At 52.7% G+C, this 20,460-nt stretch overlaps 1 protein-coding gene across 2 annotated transcripts in view; it reads right to left on the bottom strand.

Annotated features, from left to right (window-relative positions):
- Apba2 (amyloid beta precursor protein binding family A member 2) overlaps nucleotides 1-20,460 on the bottom strand; it is a 232,344-nt gene that overhangs the window by 211,295 nt on the left and 589 nt on the right. The window contains exons 1-2 of one of the 2 annotated variants that reach the window (XM_023709820.1): nucleotides 17,152-17,232; nucleotides 15,697-15,807 (exon numbers count right to left, since the gene is read on the bottom strand). The exons of the other annotated variant lie outside the window; for it this stretch is intronic. The gene's annotated coding sequence lies outside the window, so the exon portion shown is untranslated. Of the gene's footprint in view, nucleotides 1-15,696; nucleotides 15,808-17,151; nucleotides 17,233-20,460 lie in introns of those variants that run through there. 2 annotated transcript variants of the gene reach the window in all.

Here is a 20,460-nt window from a genome sequence, read left to right as displayed (position 1 = left end):
GATGATAACATAAAAATCCCAAGTCATTGCATTACCAAAATTGCCTTCAAACAAAGTCAAAGGGTACCGAGCTGTCTGGGAGAAAATATCTGCAATGTATACAACAAATGAGAAATGACCCTGCTGGACTTAAAATGCCAGTAAATCAACATGACAAAGCTAAACAAGTTGACAGAAAAACAGGCAAAAGGACAAACAGAAAGGTAAAAGAAGAAATTCCAGCTATAAGCACTGAGGAAGTAGCCTGTTTTCATTCATGATTGTTTAAATGCAAAGTGAAACACTGTAGCTCTCCCTCACCCGTGCTTGGGGAATCAACTCCAAAAGCCCCAACAGATGTCTGAAACCAAGAGTAGCACTGAGACCAGCCAATGTTATATGGTTTTTCTCTATACATGCCACCTATGATGAAGTTTAATTCATAAACTAGGCACAATAAGAAATAAGTAAGAGCTAATAATAAAGTAGAACAACTATTAATAATCTATTATAAGTTACACAAATGTGACCCCCCCTCTCCTGCCTTTTTTCTCTCTTCTCTCTGTCTGTCTGTCTGTCTCTCTCTCTCTCTCTCTCTGTCCCTGTCTCTCTTAGCAGCTAAGTGCATTTAGGAACACAAAATCACAGATGAACAGCCTACTGTATGCTGCACCTTTACACTCATGGGCGACTGCGATGACGAATCAGGCCCCAAGCACATCTGCCAGCAAACCCCCAGGACACAGCTGCCCAACACGGCCAGCATCGTTTAAAACAATCACCTTGGCAGCTTGGCAAGAATAAAGTCCCAGGGCCGGCCAGATAGCTCAGCAGATTTAAGGCAGACACAGGGGCTGGAGGTTCGATACCCGGCCTGCCATGCCAGCCCCATCCTTGGGGCGCGCTGAGATGGGGAATGAGATTGGGCGTGGTGGTGTGGGCCTGTAATCCCAGCACTTTGGAGGCTGAAAACAGGCGGATCACTACGAGCCTGATCTATGTAGTGAGTCCCCATAAACCTTGTATTAAATACATAAAAATAAATAAATAAATAAGTAAGTAAAGTCCCGTCTCCCGTGCGACCCTGCCAAGTTCAGTTCTGGAAACTCCCGCCACCAGAGCATCGCCACGCATATGACGGACCTCATGTCTGAAACTCCACACTGCAGCAGCAGCCCCGGGGGTAGAAATGGGAAGCACCCAAAGCTCAATGAGGAATCAGTCATATATACACAAACGTCAGAATGAATAATGCTTCTGCGCACAACCGACAAGCGGTGACGTTTAAGACATACTGCTCGGGATGGTGAGGCATCCAACTGCAGTCTTCCTGCGGGCTGCGCCTCCCTTCTTCAAAATGCTTGAAACCACAAGTGCTGCAGATGTGAGATCTCTTTCTTAGAGTCTTTACAGACACACAATGAGACATCTCGGGGATGGGACCCAAGTCTACCTGGAAAATTCAGTTACGTTCCATAAACACCTTAAACACACAACATGAATGTAATTCTATACAATAGTTTACAATTATATACAACCTCGTAGAATATTTTAAATAATTCTGTGCATGAAACAACGCATGTCTACATGATGTCAGGGGTGGAATTTTCTACTTAAGGAGTCTTATTTTCGCTACAGTACTGGGGACCGAGTATAGGCCTTGAGCTTGCTGGGCAAGCACATCACCACTGAGCTCTGGCCCCACCCTCTACTTGTGGCATCCCGTTGTGCTCACAGTGTCGGAGAGCCTCTGACTCTCTCCACAGGCTTCCCCAGAAGGTCCTGATTTCCTCTCAAAATTCTCCCAGCCCTAAGCACTCAGATTAGCAACATTCAACCTACAATCTGATCCCATTTAATTGAAAGCTATTAAACATAATAAATATGCATGTCCTTGCCAGTTACTGCTAAGATGTCTCTCGGGTAGGTGGATGTTCAAGAAGAAAGGGGTGGTAAATGAAAGCAAGAGACAGGAAAAGGAATATTGTGGGACTGTCCTGCTTCAAGGTTGTATATGGTGAGATTTTTGGACTTATGTGCAAACATGAGAAGCATAGAATTCTTTATCCTATTTTTAACATATAATCTAATTTTTAAATGTTTTTTATCATATTATGTAGGGACTTAAAGTTCAACATATCAATACTTGATGAAAAATACCTGTTCCTTATTATGCCTAAGATGTTTGAAATGCAGTGAGATAGTGAGGTTAAGCTTGATAGCCTAAACCGTTTGATAATAACAATAAGCTTGTCTTCTGGATGGTTAACAACCTAAGTTTGCAGACCAAAATTAGAGAAAAAGGAGGGCTACAAGGAAAGCCAACATTTTGGCCCTAGCCTTCTAAGGTCAATTAAGACTCAGGACGTATGAGAACTTGTACTGTAATGTCATATACCTCGGTAGTGTCCCAAATTTTCTGATCAAGGAGATTATGGGGCCAAAGAGGAAAGTGATCGATAACATAGAGTGTGCCTAAGGAGAGTCACATGGGGAGAAGACACTCTCTCAGGCTTTCACAGAGAGCACATTGGCCAAGCATTGGCCGTGACTCATCCACATGGCTGCCGCTGACAAAGGTTCTACAATCTGAGGTACAGGATCTCAGGATAAATCCTGAGGGCATTTCACTGACCTTCTCAGACCAAAAAGCTACAACTCTTGTTGCACAGGTCCTGCTTTACCTTGGTCTTAACCATCCAGTAGAAAAGTATGAAGATGAAATATAGGAAGTAAAGCCATGTTGTTATGTTGAGCTGTGGGGGACTCACGTCAATAATTTCTGACATTGCCAGTTAAACAGAAGACCCAAAGCTATTATGGGCTACTGGACTCTTAGAATATTTTGCTGAGTTTATACACCTATAATATTCAACAACGGAACTTAAAAAAATTGGGATATAACTATGAATGTCCATTTTGTATCTGTGTATTCAAAGTGGTTGAGATAGATATATAGTTGCATTCTCTTAATGAATAGAATGATTTGTTCTAATGGTGTTTGTAAGTAGGATCACAAGTCTGCATCTTGTACAGCAATTAACCACTAAGAAGAATATATAAAAATAAATAAATAAATAAATAAATATGCATGTCTTTATATAAGATGTAAGTAAGATATTTCCCTCCACCTCGCAGCCTGAGATGGTTATCCTCCAAAATTAAGTGAGGGGGCGCTGAGGGGTGCCAAAGAAGTGTCAGCCACTCGCCTTGCGGGTGAGGCCAGGGTCCCCCTCTCCAGCCAGCTGCTGCCAGAACGCTCCTCCTCCAGAGATGTGCTGTGATTGCTAGAAGGCATGATTTTTAAAATAGCGATGTCAGATCTACTTATTTTCTTTATTAGTTCTCTTATTGTTGGATCATGAAACTATACACAAAAGGTTGGCCTCCCAGCCGGTAGCACCCATGAAAATGCCCGGAATCGCTCCTCCATTTCTTTCTGTTCCTTTCATGCCCTTCAGAATCTTCAGGGAGAGGTGACAGGAATGTTCACCCTCGCTGACAAGCAATGCCACTAACCTAGAAGGAGGGGCCAAGGAAGTGGCCCTGCCCGGCACCTCCCACCATGCAGGTTGGGACTGCTGCTCCCCCAGCCCTGAGGGACTTCTGGCAGCCTCTGGTAGGACACCTCAGTTTGTGAGGACAAAACAAAACAGACAATCGCTTTAAAATGTAGTCCCAGGAGGTCCCTACGGAATCTGCTTCTGTGCATATGGAAAACAGTCAAGTCCATTTTTCCAAGAACTTGCTTCAAAGTCCAATTTTAGGGAACTGATGTAGATTGTTCCATTTTAGGTTCTTCAACCAGAGGAAATCTAAAAATTCTTCCTTGCAGCTCAACAGAGCGAATCCATGAATCTATCACTTTTGCAAAAGGAGGACAAGGATGCTCTTGGGGCCACAGAATTCAGCAGCTTTTCCTTGGATGCTTGGGGCCACTGACAGCCGGGACATCAGGACACTAAGCCAGGTTTCAAAAGACAGCCTACCAGCCATCTGATCAGGCACACCTGCGCGGCTCCTGGGGGTGCATGAAGAGGGGAGGGCCTTGGCATTACTCCTTTGTCAAATGGCCAGAAAAACACAGCATTTTTTATTACAAATAATTGCATATGATCCTAGGTTCTGATCAGTAGCCCAGCCCCTTGGCGTGAGCATGGAAAGGTCCCTGAAACAACTGTCATAGGAAGCCTCTGAACCTCTCCACGGGCTTCCCCAGAAGTTCTTGATTTCCTGTCATATTTTGACACCAGCCCTAACCTGGGGAGATGGGCCCCAAGGACTGCACGCTACCCGGACTGAGGGCAGCTGCAGGACTGTGCGCTGGACCCCTGTCCATGAGGAAGACATCAAATGACGGCGTGAGGGAGAGAAGAGAGCAAGAGGAGGGCAGAGGAACGATGCAGGAGCAGAGAGGAGCCAGAAGGGGGGGAGGGAGGGGGGAAAGGGAGGGGAGTGGGAGACGGAGGGAAGGGGGAGGGAGAGAAGCAGGAAAGGGAGAGGGAGGGGGAGGGGAGCGGAGGGAGGGGAAGGAGTTAAGGGGAGAGGGGGTAGGTAAGGGGAGAAGGGGTAAGAGAAAGGGGAGGGCAGAAGAGACACAGAAGGAAGGGGAAGACAGAGGAGGAGGGAAGACAGTAGAGGAAGGAGAGAGGACAGGATAAGGGCCCTCAGGGTCCAGAGATCAATCTGAAGGTTCAAGCTTTGCCCAAAAGTTCTACTGCAAGAAACTCATCATGAGGAAAGAATCGTGAGAATCAGAAAACCAAAGAAGAGAGAAGAAAGCCAGCTCCAAGGACATTCATTACAGCACCCTTCACAGCAAGAAGAAAGGCCACTCTCAACCATCGCTCCATACAACCCGGGGGCAAGTCTGCAGAGCACGGCAGGTGGTGACAGAGGCTCCTGGCTCCGGGGGCAGCGCAGGGCAAAAGCACCAGGACAGCGGCTCGAGCCCAGCACAGGGGACGAGGCCCACGGAACAGCAGCCCTGGCAGGATGGCTCAGGGTCTCCTACATTCTTCTTTTTGCTTATCCTTATTTTCTAATGCACTAAATTTGTATATATGTAATGTATGTGATAACTAAAAATAACGTTTTAAAAATAAACGTTTGCTTGTGCCAACACTTCTTGAATGCTAAAACAGGCTGAAGCATATGAAATTGCTCTGATCACTTCTCTCATACAGAAACAGCAGTTTTACAGGATTCAACCTAATTTTTTCAAAAACTTTGAATGAGTGGTAAGTCCTGAGGAAAACATCTTCTCTGCCAGTCTCAGACCAAGGGAGGAGCCGGGGATTCGCCCTGGGCCCCCGACTTTCTTCACTAGAGCAGACTGCCTCAGCCAATCAGAAGAGGCTTGCTGTGGCTCACGGTTTTGAAGGTTGCAGCACTCACACCTCTGCTGAGCACATCAGGTGGCGATGGTGGGCAGCTTGCGGCAAGGAGAACTGCTCACCTCCCAGCCAGGAAGCAGGAGAGAAACGGAGGGCCCCAGCATCCTCTTCAAGGTCACAGCCCTAATGACCTAAGCATTTCATACTCAGATTAACCTCCCCCTAAGCTCCACCTCTAGCAAGTCCTTGGCCCCTCTCAAAAGTCCCCTCTCAGGGCAAATTTTTAACACAGCATCCCCCAGGGAGACTCCTACCCAAACCACAGCAATGTCTTGCGAGGAAGGCCTTCAGCCTTCACACCCTTCCCACTTCCAGTCCGGCAACATGGATGTGCTCTCCCACACAACTCCCCTCCCCAGGTCCCTTCCACATATGACTCAGCACCTTGCACAGAGGAGGTCATCGCCCTAGGAATGGAGGAGGTGGTAATGCACCTGCTGTCGCACAGCCAGGCCATGAGGAGCACCAGGGTCCCCAGGAGGCCTGCCTGCCCCTCTACCAAATCCCAGCCATCCCTGCTGCTGCACAAGGGACAGCTACTTACAGGACCATCCAAAGCACAGGCATGACATTGAAGGGAGTGAATGCAGCTGAAACTGCCTACAGCGAGGGCTTTGGCTTCTGGGCTTGTTCTTCTGAGTCTCTTTCTATGGCAACAAGGCAGATCGACCTGCATGGCCAGAGCCATAAATCTGCACTGTCACCCAGCCCACACGGACGCTCCGTGCTCCCTGGCCCCTCTCTGGACCATCACCCGCGTATACATCAGCTGTGGTCAATACTGTCTCTTGCAGTCAGTGTCGCTCACTGCGAAACCTGAGGGCGACTGGCATGGGCGGTGCCCCAGCACCAACACCGGAGACCCCATTCAGGTGAACACTGAAAGAAGCAGAAGCAGGAGCAGTACTGTCCAGACTGCAGGCCCAGGGGCTTGGCTGGTGCCCTGTGCAAGCTAGCCTGGAGAGCCCCAGGGTCCCTCGCCCACCAGAGGCCAGCAAATGGGGCTGAGCCTGCACTGTTAAATCTCGTCTCAGCGGGCTTTCACTCCCGGAGATGGCCCCCAGCACCTGAAAAGACTGCACCTGAGAAACTGGAGCAGGCACAGCTCTGAGCTGAGGTCCACCTCGGGGACACAGGTGATGGCACTCACACCACCCCACCTTTGACAGACTTTGTTTTCAGGAGTCCTGGACTTGGGAGAAGTTGAGCAGATTGAGCAGAGCCCTCATCTAGTGTCACCCATCCTCCCTACTAGTGGCACCTACGTTAGCACAGTGTGATCATTACAACCCGTGCAGCAGGACGGGCCCGCTGCTCTTCACTGAAGTCCAGAGTTCATGCCATCTTGTCAGTTTCTCCCTCGTGCCCCTTTTCTGTCCCAGGGTCCCCTCCAGTGACTCAGACTTGACCCCCAGGCTGGAGCAGTGCTTGTGGGGTTTCCCCACTGTACAGTTCATGGTTCCCCTTGGCGCTCTGTGCACTTTAACAGGAAGTCACTGTGAGTACCCGGATGTTGCCCTCTCCCTCTGCTTGCCCTTACTTCATTCAAGTTGAAGCTTCCACCTGCTGCCATGCCTTGCCCCTGCCCCTTTTGGTCCTCCCCCAAACACACAGATAAAAACCCTGAGAGCCACACCAGGGTGTGTGTACACATGTGTGCAAATGCGTGTGTCAGGACCCAACACAATGGATGAGCTTCACGCTGCAAATGTACAATGCTTCTCTCTTTGTGATTCCAGTCTCCCCAGGGTAGCCAGGTGGGAAGGAACAGCCCTCAGGCCTCATAGGCATTGTGACTCCAGAGCAGAACTTTGGCTGAGCCCAGGCAGACAGGGGTGTCAGTGGGGTGGGGAGTGGGGGGAGATGAGGCTGCTGCCACCTCGCTCTCCCCTGCTTCTGCCACACACCAGGATGCAGAAGATACAAGTGGAAAGCAGTGGTGGAGCCTAGAGAACACAGATTTCTGTCTGTCTGTCTTTCCTTCTTTCTTTCTTTTCTTCTTTCTTTCTTTCTTTCTTTCTTTCTTCTTTATATTTAGGACAGGGTGTACAGGGTCTCACTGCGTACATTGGACTCATAGTGATCCTCCTGTTTACAGCCTCCCAAGTACTGAGATTACAGGCAAGTGCCAGCACACCCAGTCTCAATCACCATCTCAGCCTGCCCCAGGGGCAGGGCCAGTGTGGCAGGCCAGGGAATCAAACTCTTAGCCCCTATGTCTGCCTAAGCAGGCGCTTTAATACCCTGAACCATTTGGCCGGCGCTAAAAGTTGAGGATTTTTTTTTTTTTTCCTGACTCAGGCTGCCTTAAGGGTGGGTCTGGTAAGGCATGTGGAGCTGGGGATCGAACCACAGTCCCCCGCACCTGACTGCATTTGCACAAGCAGGCACTTAAATAGCTGAGCTAATCCACAGGCCCCAGTCCACAGGCCTCTGGATTTCTGAGCTAGTGCACCATGTACATAAAACCCACTCGCACATAAAATCCCACATATGGCCAGGGCTGAGGCCGCCCCACCCGAACAGGGCACTCTCCACATCACAAACATCACACAGACTGCCAGGGACGCAGCACGGCTCGGCAGCACGGCGCCTGCCGGGCAAGTGCGAGCTTCTAAGCTTGGTTCTGGCACCAGAAATAAAAGACGTACAAATACGACCCAGACCTCAGGGAGAGCGGGCCCAAGCTGCAGCCCCCACTGTGCCAGGCTGGCTCCCAACAGGCTCAGGGCACAGCCAGGACCCAGTTCCAGGCCTTGGGGATAGCACCCCAGTCGCATCCAGCCAAGCCCACCCTTGGAAGCCCCTTCTGAGCCTTGCTGATGATACTGTCACGCTCTCGAAGCACCAGGACCAAGGGTACACTTGGGTAAAGCTGGGGACACAAAACCCTGGAGGCCACACATGACGCCATCACATGTCACCCACTTCACTCGCATCTCCTGGGAATTACTGCAGAAAAGTCCCCTGGCACAGCACCGTACCTGGTACCCAGTCTCTGGAGTGGGGCACAGGCATAGAGCTGGTACGACGTCACGTGGCTGCTTCTGGTGAACAGCTACCGGGCTGCAGGCCCAATGCTGGGTGAGGGCGCCCGTGGGCAGCAATAGAGGACATGCAAGGAAAGGAGGGCTATGCTGTGGAAGCAGTCTCCAACGCGTGCTGCAAAGAGGCCCCCACAGCTGCGGGGGAGACCATTCAGTCCCCAGGGCCAGGACACAGGAAGTCCCTGCAGGGCGATGAGACATGCACATGGGCCAGGACACCCTGTGCAGGAAGACGGGTCGCACGAGGAGGCCTCCGAGGCTGACAGGCTCCCAGCACCAGAAATACTGCTCAGATGGACCAGCCTCGCACTTGCAGAAGCAGTAGCAGCAGAGGAGAAGACAGCCAAATCACCACATTCACAAATGTCACTAAACACATCGGAGTGGCAAAATGCCAAGGTGACAGGGAAAGCACCAGGGCAACTCCCCTGGCTGGAGGGATGACAAAGCCATGCGGAGCTCTGCTTAGAGCAAGTGTGGTACACTGCAGAGTACAAAGCACCTGTGCTGGGCAGTCAGGGTATCGGCTACCAGTCAGTGACACGCGGGACCTGCCAGAGTACCCAAGGGGCACAGAGGATGCCTGCCAAAGACCCACTCGAGGCTGCCATCACCCAGGCACTGTGCCCACAGGAGCAATTTGTGCTCAGGAGAAAAGCACCTGTCAACCATTCCCACAGGGCCACGCTGCCCAGCCACTGCAATCCGGTGAGCCCAGAAGAGCCCAAGCAGAGCTTGGGAAAGCCAGCAAGAAGGTCAGGCATACTTAGGGGTGCAGGGTTAAGCCTGGTGCAAACACAGGCTTCGTCTGCCACCGCCTGACCTGGGCTTAGTCCCTTTTTCAGATTCTACTTCCTCACCGGACGCACTGGCCACGCCCTCCCTGGCATCTCCCTTCAGAACCTGAGACAGCTCCCAGGTGGCCTGGTGCCAGTTCTCCAGCCCCAAGGCTATAGGAACCACCAGGGCCTGCTGGGCTGCGCCACCCTCACAGGCTGCTGAGAAGAAAGTGAGCTCACGAGCGAGACGTTCAGAACAGTGCCAGACACGCAGGGTGCCCCCAAAACACCAAAGCCCCCAGTGGGCTGTCACGCACACACAGCCCAACAAAGGTACTCACCCAAGCCAACCCGGCGGCCCATAAAGCCAACATGTCACAAGATCATCAGCCATTGGCCTCTGCAGTTGGCAACACAGCCCCGTCCTCCTGGGGTCACAGCCAGAACAAGAACTCGCGAGACAGAGAGGGCGGGAGTAGAGTCTAGACTGATGAGGACTCTGTCAGGGCTCAGATAAGTCTCTTCTAGAGGCCCTTGGGTTGAAGGTCTGTTTGGTCTCCACCCCACAGTACCACTGGGAGGGGCAGAACTTTAAAAGGTGGGACCTAGTGGCAGGAAATGAGGTCACTGGAGCCACGGCTTTCAAGGGGACACCAGGACCAGATCCCTTCCTGTTTCCTGTCTGCTGCGAGGTGGACAACTTTCTTCTTCTGCCACATGTACCACATGCCCAAAGCAACAGTGCCAAGCCCACGTGGACTGAAGCCTCAGAAACCACACACCCGAGAAACCTTTCCTCTTGCTAGCTGAGTATCTCAGGCATTTTGTCACAGCAACAGAAGCTCACCGACAGCATTCCTGGGCAGACAGGACACGCCAAGGAGACATGGGCAAAGAGGGCAGGAACATCTGGGAGCTGTGGTGATGAGCCTTTCCAGGATGGACCCTCCATACCTGACTCCTGGGCTGACCCCAAGGTGCTGTTCCTACTCACCATCCCCCTCTGAGAACTCTTCTTCAAGCTCTTTAGCTTGAAGGTGCTCCACCATTTGTGTTATTTGCCTCTGGTTTTCTTTAAGAGCACAGCTCTTTACACAAGCAGGAAGAGAAGCCCATTTCATCCAGATAACTTATCCGTACCAATTTAATCTGTATAGATCCTGCTTGGGTTTACAATCTCTAATCTTATTTAGACAATATAGTTTGTGTCTAAATATTAAGAAGCACTCATCTTAATGGCAGAATTTAATTATCCCACATTAAATGTAATCTTGATTCTGATAGTGATGTTCCAATAGTTAAATAAGCTGTGAGTCAATCAATTGAAAGGTCTCCCTGGAAATTCTACGATGAAGTATTGCTCTTAACTTTTAATTAAAATAATAAATATAAATATACAGTCTCACAGACAAATAAGAGAAAGGTTCACATGGCAAATGGAACTCACCCATGCAGCCCGACACTCAGATCACAAAGTGGGGCACTGCCGGCGCCTGCAGGTCTGCTGCCCCTCCCTGGGTCCTCTGACTGTCCTCTCCCTAAGGCAGCCTGACTGCCAACATCACAGAGAACGCTGCCTAGTGACCTTCCCACAAGTGGAATGGACTCCAGGGCCTGGAATTCCGAGTTGTTACGAGGCGAGGCTGGTCTACACCATGACATGTGGCCCGCACTGGCGCTATGTTTAGCTTGCTGCAGAGCTTCCTGTGCAGGGATCACCAGTCCACACGGGTCACGTCTTGGTCCACTCTTCTGCTCATGGCTGCACAGCCTGCTCGAAGCGCGGCAGTTCTCCTCGCCGGCTCACAACACGCCCGCCGGTGTCTCTTGATGGCTGGACCAGTTTTCTGCAGCTGCTGCAACAAATTACCAGAACCCAGGTGGCTTAAAGCACACGCTCATGTCTCACGGAGGCCCTAAAGCTGTCCCACTGCATAGAAAGCAGAGTGCAGGCAGAGCCATAATTCCTGCAGAGGCTCTGGGGAAGAATCCTTTCCTCCCCTCATCCAACTTCTTGCTGTAGTGAGTTCCTTAAGTCGTGGCTGCGTCGCTTAAGCTCTGCCTGTGTGGTCGCTTTTCCTCCTCCTCCTGTGTGCAGCCCCCTCTGCCTCTCACTAGGGGCTGAGCTCACGTTCCCCTCAGCATCACGGGGGCTGGGGTTGCCAGTAACAGCGCACATGCGTGTCTCACTGCAAAGTAACTTCCCGAGCTGCAGTAGAGACATACACCCCTTCAGCACCACGAGCTCCAGATGCTGTACACGTGCACCAGCTGCCTCCTCACCTGCCAGCTCCTGCCCTTCTGAGTCCCCAGCCTAGAGGACGTGCGGCAGCATCGCGTCCACCACTGCTCTGCATCTCCCAGGTAGCTAACGGAACTGAGCGCCTGTTCATCGACCCACTGGACATCGTGTGTGACTGTGTGTGTGTGTGTGTGTGAGTGTGTGTGTGTGTGTGTGTGTGTGTGTGTGTGTGTGAAGTCTTTCACCTCTGTTGCCATGAGATCGTGTGCCCCTTCTTGCTGACTGTACAGACCTCTATTGTATTTTCAATGGTGCTCTGTTAAGGTGATTTCACTTGGAGATGTGTCAGGAAGGCGGGAAGTTTCGGGGGTCAGGATCTATGATACAAGGTCCAGAACTGTCTAAGAAATCAGTTGAGATGAATTATAGATAATCAGCACCCAGAACGGACTCTGGGCCTCAGTCAGCCTAGCCCATGTCCAATAAAGAACGTGGAGGAGGACTGGGGGACCACTGCTAAGAACCCAGCAGGTAGACACACACCAGTCCCAAACTGATACATTCCAAAGTAGCACACGAGGTCCCCACTTACTTCCTGGAAATCAAAGTTAGCTTTACTTATGGGGTGGGCACAATAAACTTCTAATACTCTCTTACCTTTACTTACAGGCTAGGAGAATAAACTCAAATGCAAGACGTCTCAGGACTGTCCAGGCATGGCCACAGCTGACCGACCAAACACAACCATGACCCACCTCTAGAATAAGTGCCACACCTGAGGGCAGCAAGGTAGCGACACCACCACCAACAGAAGCAATAGCCAGCCTGTTTCTGGTGTGAAATGTTTCTGGTGTGAATGCCATCCAGCAATGGTTCCTCTAAGTCATGATAAAGGAACCAAGCAGACTGTGGCCATTGTCAGTGTAAACTGCAGTGTACTACAGGGCATCTGATCAGGACCAGGAAGACCACAGAAGGGCCCCACACAGACACCCCCGCCCACCCTACACTGCGTCCTCCTCTGCAAGTCATGAATCCTCAGAACGCCCATTGACTGCACATGGGGCAGCCAAGGCAGCATGACCAAGACCCCACTCAGCTCCAGCAGACCATGGCATGAGGGACCAGCACAGGCTCTGTGGGGGATCCCCACTGCCACCTCTGCCCTGAGCCAGAGAGGTGAAACAGCCTTGGCGCATCGCCAAGACACCGCACCACATCTCTACAAAACTGGGGTGCATAATGTCTGCATGATCAAGAGGTGTTTTCTAACCCATCAGCCCCCAGAGGAAGAGAGAATGCCTCATGCTTCCTGGGGTTAAACAGAAAAGGGGGACAGGAGCTTCAGGCACCTGTGCGTCCCCAGGCCACAGAGCTGAGATACCCTAATGTTACTCAGAGCTCTCCGTGCAGCAGAGGCCTCAGCAGCACGGCAAGGCTCAAGACATCTGACCCCAGCCGAAGCTCTGCCCTGCCCTGCCCTTCCTGAGCCCTGTGCCCAGGCCAGAAGCTGCTGTCCCTTCTCCCAAGACAGGGCTGGAACCTACCCAGCCAGGCTGAGAATGGGCTCAGGGTAGACAAGGAGGCCCACAGCTGCCAGGCCCCTCCGCACGTCTCTCCTACATGCCCCCTCCACAGACCCTGGCACCAGGCTTCCCTGTGTGCTAGGGCTAAGTCAGCAGCAGTGGAGCCGCACGGGTTAACTGCACAAGCAAATTAATAATGTGATGTATGGTCTGTCGTGGATTTTGTGTGCTTATAGAGAACAGGGGCAATTTAATCTAGAAAGCCTGTAACTCTAAAGTGTAAAAATGAAACACCCATGCTGGCGAGGCTGGACCTGGCAGCCACGGCCACCTACAGAACGAGGCGAGGAGGAGAAGGCTCCTACAGCCCACTCCCCACATCTGCACCAGCCCCCGGGAGGTCTGACGTCCCCACCGTGCCCCACACTGCGCCCTGTCCCCCGATCCTTGCCAAGGCCCTCTCCGCGCCCTCACTGCACTCTCAGTGCAGCTCTCAACACGCGGGTGGCAGGCCAGGGAGTCTGGCTGTGAAAGTACCATCGCAGAGCTCGATGGGGACCTGTGGATGGTGGATGTCCCCCACCCCGCTTGCTCCTGTGCACACAGGCTCACCCTCCCCCCATGCACCATCTCCAGCTCTTCACTAACCATGCGGTCCTGAAGCCAAAACCTGGGCCCCCTTGTGTCCAGGAAGCCCTAGGCAAGGCTAGCCCTTCTGCTCTGAAGGGGCACACACACCCACTTCCTAGGATGAAGCCCATAGCAGGCCCCCACATCCTGCTGCTCCCCGACCCCCTGAACCATGCTTCTCCAGGAGGCAGAGAACCCAAAGGGAGCCCTGCTGCCACCTCATATTCTCTGGGAGCCCCACCCCCTTCCCTCCTCCTGAATCCATTCAGCTCCAAAAACAGAGGAAAGATGAACCAGCACCTGCTGAAGAATACCTTTGAGCAGGTGGATGGATGGACAGACAGATGAATGAAACAGACTGATGGATGGATGGCTGGGACTCACAGCAAAAGGACTTAAAGGTATTGAAAGTGGAGGACTCCTGTCCCAGTTTTAGTATCACAGAGTGCCCAAGGAGCTCTTGAGAGGTGCTTGGCAGGAAGAGGGTCTCCTCTGTCTCCAATACTAGCTAGACCACCCTGAATGATGGACACAAGGCCAACACACAGAGTGAAGGCAGGGGCTCCCACGGCCAGGGCCAGGAATGAAGCCGTTCAGGACCCCCCAGTGCAATGCAAGGCAGAGGCAACACTCCCTCTGGGTGCAGCGAATCAAATGCAGCGGCACCAGTCATCTCTGCTGATTAAGCACAGACCCTCCTGTGATCAAGAAGAAAGTCATTATTTAATAAAATGCAATTAATTTGGAAGCTAAAATCTGTTAAAGCCCAAGGGAATGTCAAGAGCAAGCGTTTCCAACCCAAAATAGCACAAAGACGGGCCCCCGGGGAGCCACAGGCAGACCATGCTTTCAACGTGCAACACTGTGGCACACTTCGCTGTAGCTGCCTGGTCCCTGGCACTGGAGGGGCGCGGGAAGCCCCTGGGCACTTGCGCACAAAGTGAGGCACATCTCACAGGGGCTGTGGGCTTGAAAACCCAACTGAACCCACTCCCTGAAGAAACAGCTACGAACATAACCAAGTCAGTGCCGCCTCAGGAGCTCAGGATCCAGCAGACGGGGGTATTGGGACCAGTGTCCAGATTCAGTCCATCCATCAATCAGCTGGCAGCTTTCACGGGGACCAACCAGAACCGAGACCAGCCAGAGAGCCTGAGGTGATGCGAGGTGTCTGAGAATACAGCGGGCAAGCTGAAGAGAAGACACAACACAAAACACAGGTGCGTGCACACACCCTCACAGGTGACCGCGCTAACCGAGCACTCTGCTTTATCGTAGCATCTCATTCCACCCGCGCAGTGATCCAGCAAGGAAGGAGGCCAGACTCGGCTAAGGCTGAGTCAAGCCAAACTTGAGGCAGCAGCGCTCTATAGCTGGCCAGTGGTGGAGGCCCACACCGCCTGGCTGGGGTTCCCAGCTCCTAACAGAAGCCCTTGCTCTGCTCCACCCCGTCCACAGCAACTGTCACCAGCTCAAGATGATACAGACAGATGTTGGAGCACATGGCTCACTTATCACACCAAAGACAGAGCAACATAAACTGGGTTTTGTCTGAACAATGCACTCTTACTGTCAGGGAGACCTGAGAATTCTATCAGCTCTAAATGCATGCATTCATTCAATTAATGCTTCTCTTGATTTTAAAACAATGGATTTTTCCAAGAAAACTGATAAGCAGACCAACTAGGGGAAACCAAGAACTATACACATTTTTTACAATTAACAATGCATGCAGCAGTTCAGAGAAAGTCCTATTTAGAGCTGACTTGCTGGGAAATCAATTCCAAAGATGCAAAACCAGCTAAACGGAAAAATAATAATAATACATGCATGCACACATGCCAACTGAAAACTCTAAATGCCAATATTTCTCTCCTACCCACTGCTTACTCATTCAAGTTGGTTCAGAATAAGTGGCTGAGTGGTTCAAAATCAAGCATCTCTCAGCACAGTTGATTCCAGGAACAGGAATTGAAACATTCCGCATTTCTTCCAAGGGCAAAAAAGAAAATACCTAGGGACCCACCCACAGTGGCACCTGTGTTCCTGGGAGGCATCCCAAGTCTTCTCCCCACCTGTGTGAAGAGCCCCGTTTACCTGCAGCACTTCTTCACCTCTCCAGTTAGTAGGCATCAGATTCTCTTGGCACCATGAAAATGAGCCCTGGCACAGGCTGCACGAGGATCGTAAGTCCTAGTCACAGGCATCCTGTTTAAAAACAAACACAATCTAAAAGGGGCCCCTGGGGCACAGGGTGAGAGCACACCTTCCACTCTTTCCCGCTCAGGCCCACAGGTCAGCACTGGCGTGTGACAGTACCATGCCCTGGGCAGTCACAGGTGCGTGGTCCCCAGCCTGCATGCTGAGAAGGTAACACAAGGCCAGCCTCTTGGGTTGGGTGAAAAGTTGTTCAAGATAGCAAACATGGAAAAACCGAACTCAACACACAAACCTGCCCAACAGGAGGTGTTTAATTCAAATGATTCCTCTACTGAAAACCATCTTTGCATGCCTGAGCACTTCAGGTCCAACAGGATCAAAATAGTTATGCAGTCAGTCAATAAAAGAATCTCAGCCACATACTTTTCCTCTCTTGGCTTTGATCCATTCAACACAACGGAGGACCTTACACTGGAATACCACTTTCGAGTTTAGGAGGCACCTATACCTGTTACTGAACTTTAGTTGTAATCCACAAACCTGACGCTTAGAGCTCCCAGCAAAACGGGAGAAGCCACAGCGGGCCCAAGGCCACACTGAGCCCACAGAGCCCTTGCTAGTACAACACCTTGCACCAGTTCAATACTGAATTTCATTCGTGCCTCACAAAAACCTCAAGTGAAAAGCACAATGCACGTACTACACATCCTGCAAAAGCCTCCCAAGGCCAGGCACCTGCAGGAGGCCCCAAGGATTAGCAGCACAGCCAGGTCGGAACTGCACTCTTGTGGTTTCAAAGCCTGCCATACCTTCCTGCCCCACTCTGACTTCCCCCTAAGCCCGAGGGCCTCAGCCAGCCAGGCCAGAACCCAGGCAACACAAAGCCAGGCATGACCAGGCTTCTGGGGAGGAAAGCTAGAGCCAACAAAGCCAGGCAGGGTGGCTGGGAGCCTGAGTCCTGGGTCTGGCATGGAGCATGAGTTTAGAAATGTGCAGTGGGGAGGGAGGGAGCCGAGGCGGGACGTGCTTCCTTCACAAGGCACTGGCATCAGAAGCAACCAGAGCGAGAAAGCAGGCGGGCTGACTGGCAGCAGAGCCTGCCCAACAGCAGATAATCCAAACCACCAAAGGGGAACTGCAGCACAGAAACAGACTGTCCACTCTGCACTGGATCAGCTTTCTGGCTGTGCTGCTCTCTGGCCTCCGCAAGACTGGCTCTCACTGTCCAGTTCTGCCACCAGGGCCTGCCCACCCAAGAGCGTGAGGCTCTCTGCTTGGTTCTGGGAAGAATCCAAATGCGATGCAGCTCTGGATCTTGGAGAGAAGAGGAGTGGGGGACCAAGCAGGTGCTGAAGGAAGAAGGATGCTCCTGCGTTTCACTCCTTCATTCACCCAGCCAGCCAACAACAGCACTGAGGATCCACCGTGTGCCAGGCACTATTCCAGCTCCAGGAACAGAGGTGAACAAAGTCTTCACACTGAGCAGTGGGAGATAAACAATAAACAAACAAGTACTGTATATAAATAACACACTGCACACCAAGTACAAAGGAGAAGCACAAAGCAGGGTTAATAAGAAAGAAAGCACAATGCTAATTTATGGAGAGTGATCAGGGAGCTGGCAGATAAGCAGAGCTGAAACAAGGAAGGGAGAGGCCCAGGTGGACATCTGGGGAGGCTCAGGCTGGGGACAGGAATGAAGTCCTGAGACAGAAGCCAGCCAGTCCAAAGTTTAGATCAGGGAGAAGAGGAACAGAGCCCATGCTCAGCTGAGATCATCAAGCCAAGGTGGCAGGTGAGGATGGCCTGGGGACAAATCTGGGCAGCACGCACATCCTCCTCAGCCTGTTGGGGCAAGCCTTGCACAAGAGAAGAGGAACCTGAAAGAGTCAGGCCGAGGAATGCGGGTGCTGGTGTGTGAGCTGGGGAGCCATGGGGGCCTGAGCCCTGGAGAATGGCTGGCAAGGGTCCAACCTGCCCTGTGGCCCAACCCTGGGAAACCCCACAGCTGGCACAGAAGACACGATCCACATGGCAGTGCCACCCCACTGACAGGTAGGGTTCCACAGAGAACAGGTCAGCGTGACCTTGAGGACACTGTCCTCCAGGACTTCCTTGAATGTCTGGACAGGGACAGAGGGGAGGACCAGCTGCAGGAGAGGAGACAGTACCCACGACAGCTGACTCAGCCTGTGCCAGCAAGCTGCCCAGCCGCTCCAGCTGGCCCCGACCCAGGTGATGGGCAGGAACTCAAGGAAGGGGACAGTCAAAGAATCCTCCCTTGTGCTTCTGGTCCAGCCACCATACAAGGGACACATGAACCCCTGCCCCATGCCCACGCTGCCTCCCACAAGCAGTCATCGCCAGCATGACCTGAGGGATGCCCATCTTCGGGTCAGACCTCCACCCCAATTCTCCTGGCCACTAGGGAAGTGCCCAGAGCAGTGAGTGAGAGCCCCAGCCTGAAAGGCTGTAGCCCGACTGCCAGCCATGCCCTGAGTGCTCTCCACTTCTCTAGGGACCAGACTGCAGTGCCAGGCATGCAGGTGTCTGCCACCTGCTCAGGAACGCCCTCAAAGCTAGCCAGGGATAAGTTCAGGCATCCCTGCCCATCCTCATGGACTCCCCAGATGACAAAGGTTTCTTCAAGACTTGAGGCCACAGCATCACAAGAGTCTGCACCTGTTGAGTCTCCAGGCAGGTGTTCAGGGCAGGAGCAAAGGAGGGATGGCAGGGAGAAGCCGAGGCCAGGACGGGGTGACTGTGTCAGGCCCTGCCACCACTGTGTCCCCTCACTGACCACTACCCAATGCAGACAAAGCCCAGCCCATTGCAAACCTCAATGCCAAATGTGTTTTTCCTCTAGTTCCTCAGTTTTGTCTAGGAAAAGTCGAGGTGTTTTTAGCACTCCCTCTCAGCTTACAGGGGTGCGACCGGTGTCTTTTATCTCTTATTTTTATCCAGCCAGTCTTAGCTCAGTTGGCAAATTGCATATTTATGCACCTCCATTTCACAATCTGTCCTCACCAATTATTCCTGTGAAACTAATATTTTACTTTAAAAAGAAAGGGGTTAGAAAGCCTCAAGGGACCATTATGCAAACAAGTGAACATGCCACAGCTTGGGCCTGAGGGGCCCCAGAAAGCAAGGTGGGTGAGAAGTTGAAGCTCCTTGCAGCGCCCACCCACCTTTCACCCACACATTTGATTCTGCCTGCCCTTCCTCCAGCCCAGGAGTCCAGCTCCCAGAAATGCTAAAGCAGGCCACACCCCCAACACAAGACAGAGGGCACCAGGGGTGGCCCTTCACTGGAGCCATCACTCAAACGCACCCCAGCTCCGGAGCCCACAGGAAGGGCCTCCTTACCAGAGCGGATGGTGCCCACCACTGGTGACAGGCTGTGAGCACAGAGGGCTGGCAGCGACCCAGTTCCAACTCGTCCACTACCTTCTTGAACACCGCTGCAAGTCCCAGCCGCTTCCAAGTCCATGTGACTCCTGCCCACCCATTAGACCTAAACTCAGGGACCCCCTCCAGCCTGGGCTGCAAATGGAGGCAGCTCCTATGGCCTAACACCCAGCTGTGAGGGTACAGGCAAGACATCCCAGCAGCCCAGGGCTGTGTCCCCTGCTTGGTGGCCGGTGCTCATACAAGGTCCTGCCTGGCCTCAATGGAAGGACCAGAGGAAGGTCACTCACAGGCTCTTGACACCTACAGCGATGTACTCGAGAAAAGCTGCCCACTTGGACCCTCCAAGCTTTCCGATCTGAATTTCTGAAATCACTGTCCTTTCTCAAAAGTGTGTGGGGATGCTCAAGAAAGGGAGCAGGAGGCCCAAGAGGCCAGGGACAGATGAACCGGAGATGAAATGCAAGACCCCAGGTTCAGGGAGCTTCATCCTCCCAGGGCTCATTTGTGAGCTGACTAGGTTTCACCACAGGTTTAAGTCTGGCTTCAGGGAAGAGATGGGAAACGAAAGTCTTCTTTCTGCAAGTAAATGCCAAGTTAAGACTGCCAGGCTCCATGGAAGGTTCTGCAGCGTGGCCCTCCGAGGACACCCTCTGTCCATCCCTGCGCCCCAGCCCCAAGGAAGTTCATCCCCAGCCTTGGCACACAGAGGCCTGCCGCACACTGTCCGGCGTGGAGCGCTGTTGGATGACAGAGGACCAGGGCTCACGGTCATCCACTGAGGCCAAACACCCTGTCCGGAGCCTTGCTGGGCTATGCCTGCCTCAGGGGGTCAGGCCGAGGGTCACATCCGCGCCGCGCCCCCAGGCCCTAGCCAGCAACCCGGGGGAAAACGGGAATGGAATTTTTAATTGAGTTTTCCCCCAGAGCCTCATTATAAAGGGAAAGGGGAGGGGGCGAGGAATGGAGCTCGGTGCTCAGAAGGCAGAGAACCAGGGAGCGACCCCAAACTCGGGAGTTGCCGACCCGCACGGGGACTTCGTGCCAGCGCCCAGCGGGGCCGCGGAACGCGCTGGCAACCCGGCCACCTGGCGGACCTGAACCCGCAGCCTCTGCCGCCCAGCGCCTCAGCCCGGCCGGGTCGCCTCCCGACGTGGTGCCCTAGCCCTAGACAAGCCAGCAGCTCGGATCCTCGCCGCGCCGCGCCGCCGCCGGGCCGTGGGGTGGGGGCTGGGACAGGGCGGCGGAGTGCGCGGGGTGGCCGGTCCGCACCCCGACTCCAGGATCGCCGCG

This window comes from Octodon degus, unplaced genomic scaffold, assembly GCF_000260255.1.
Source record: "Octodon degus isolate 3935 unplaced genomic scaffold, OctDeg1.0 scaffold00002, whole genome shotgun sequence".
Taxonomy (NCBI): domain Eukaryota; kingdom Metazoa; phylum Chordata; class Mammalia; order Rodentia; family Octodontidae; genus Octodon; species Octodon degus.
The sequence above is the reverse complement of the archived record's forward strand: the minus strand, read 5'-3'. Positions and strand labels throughout refer to the sequence as shown.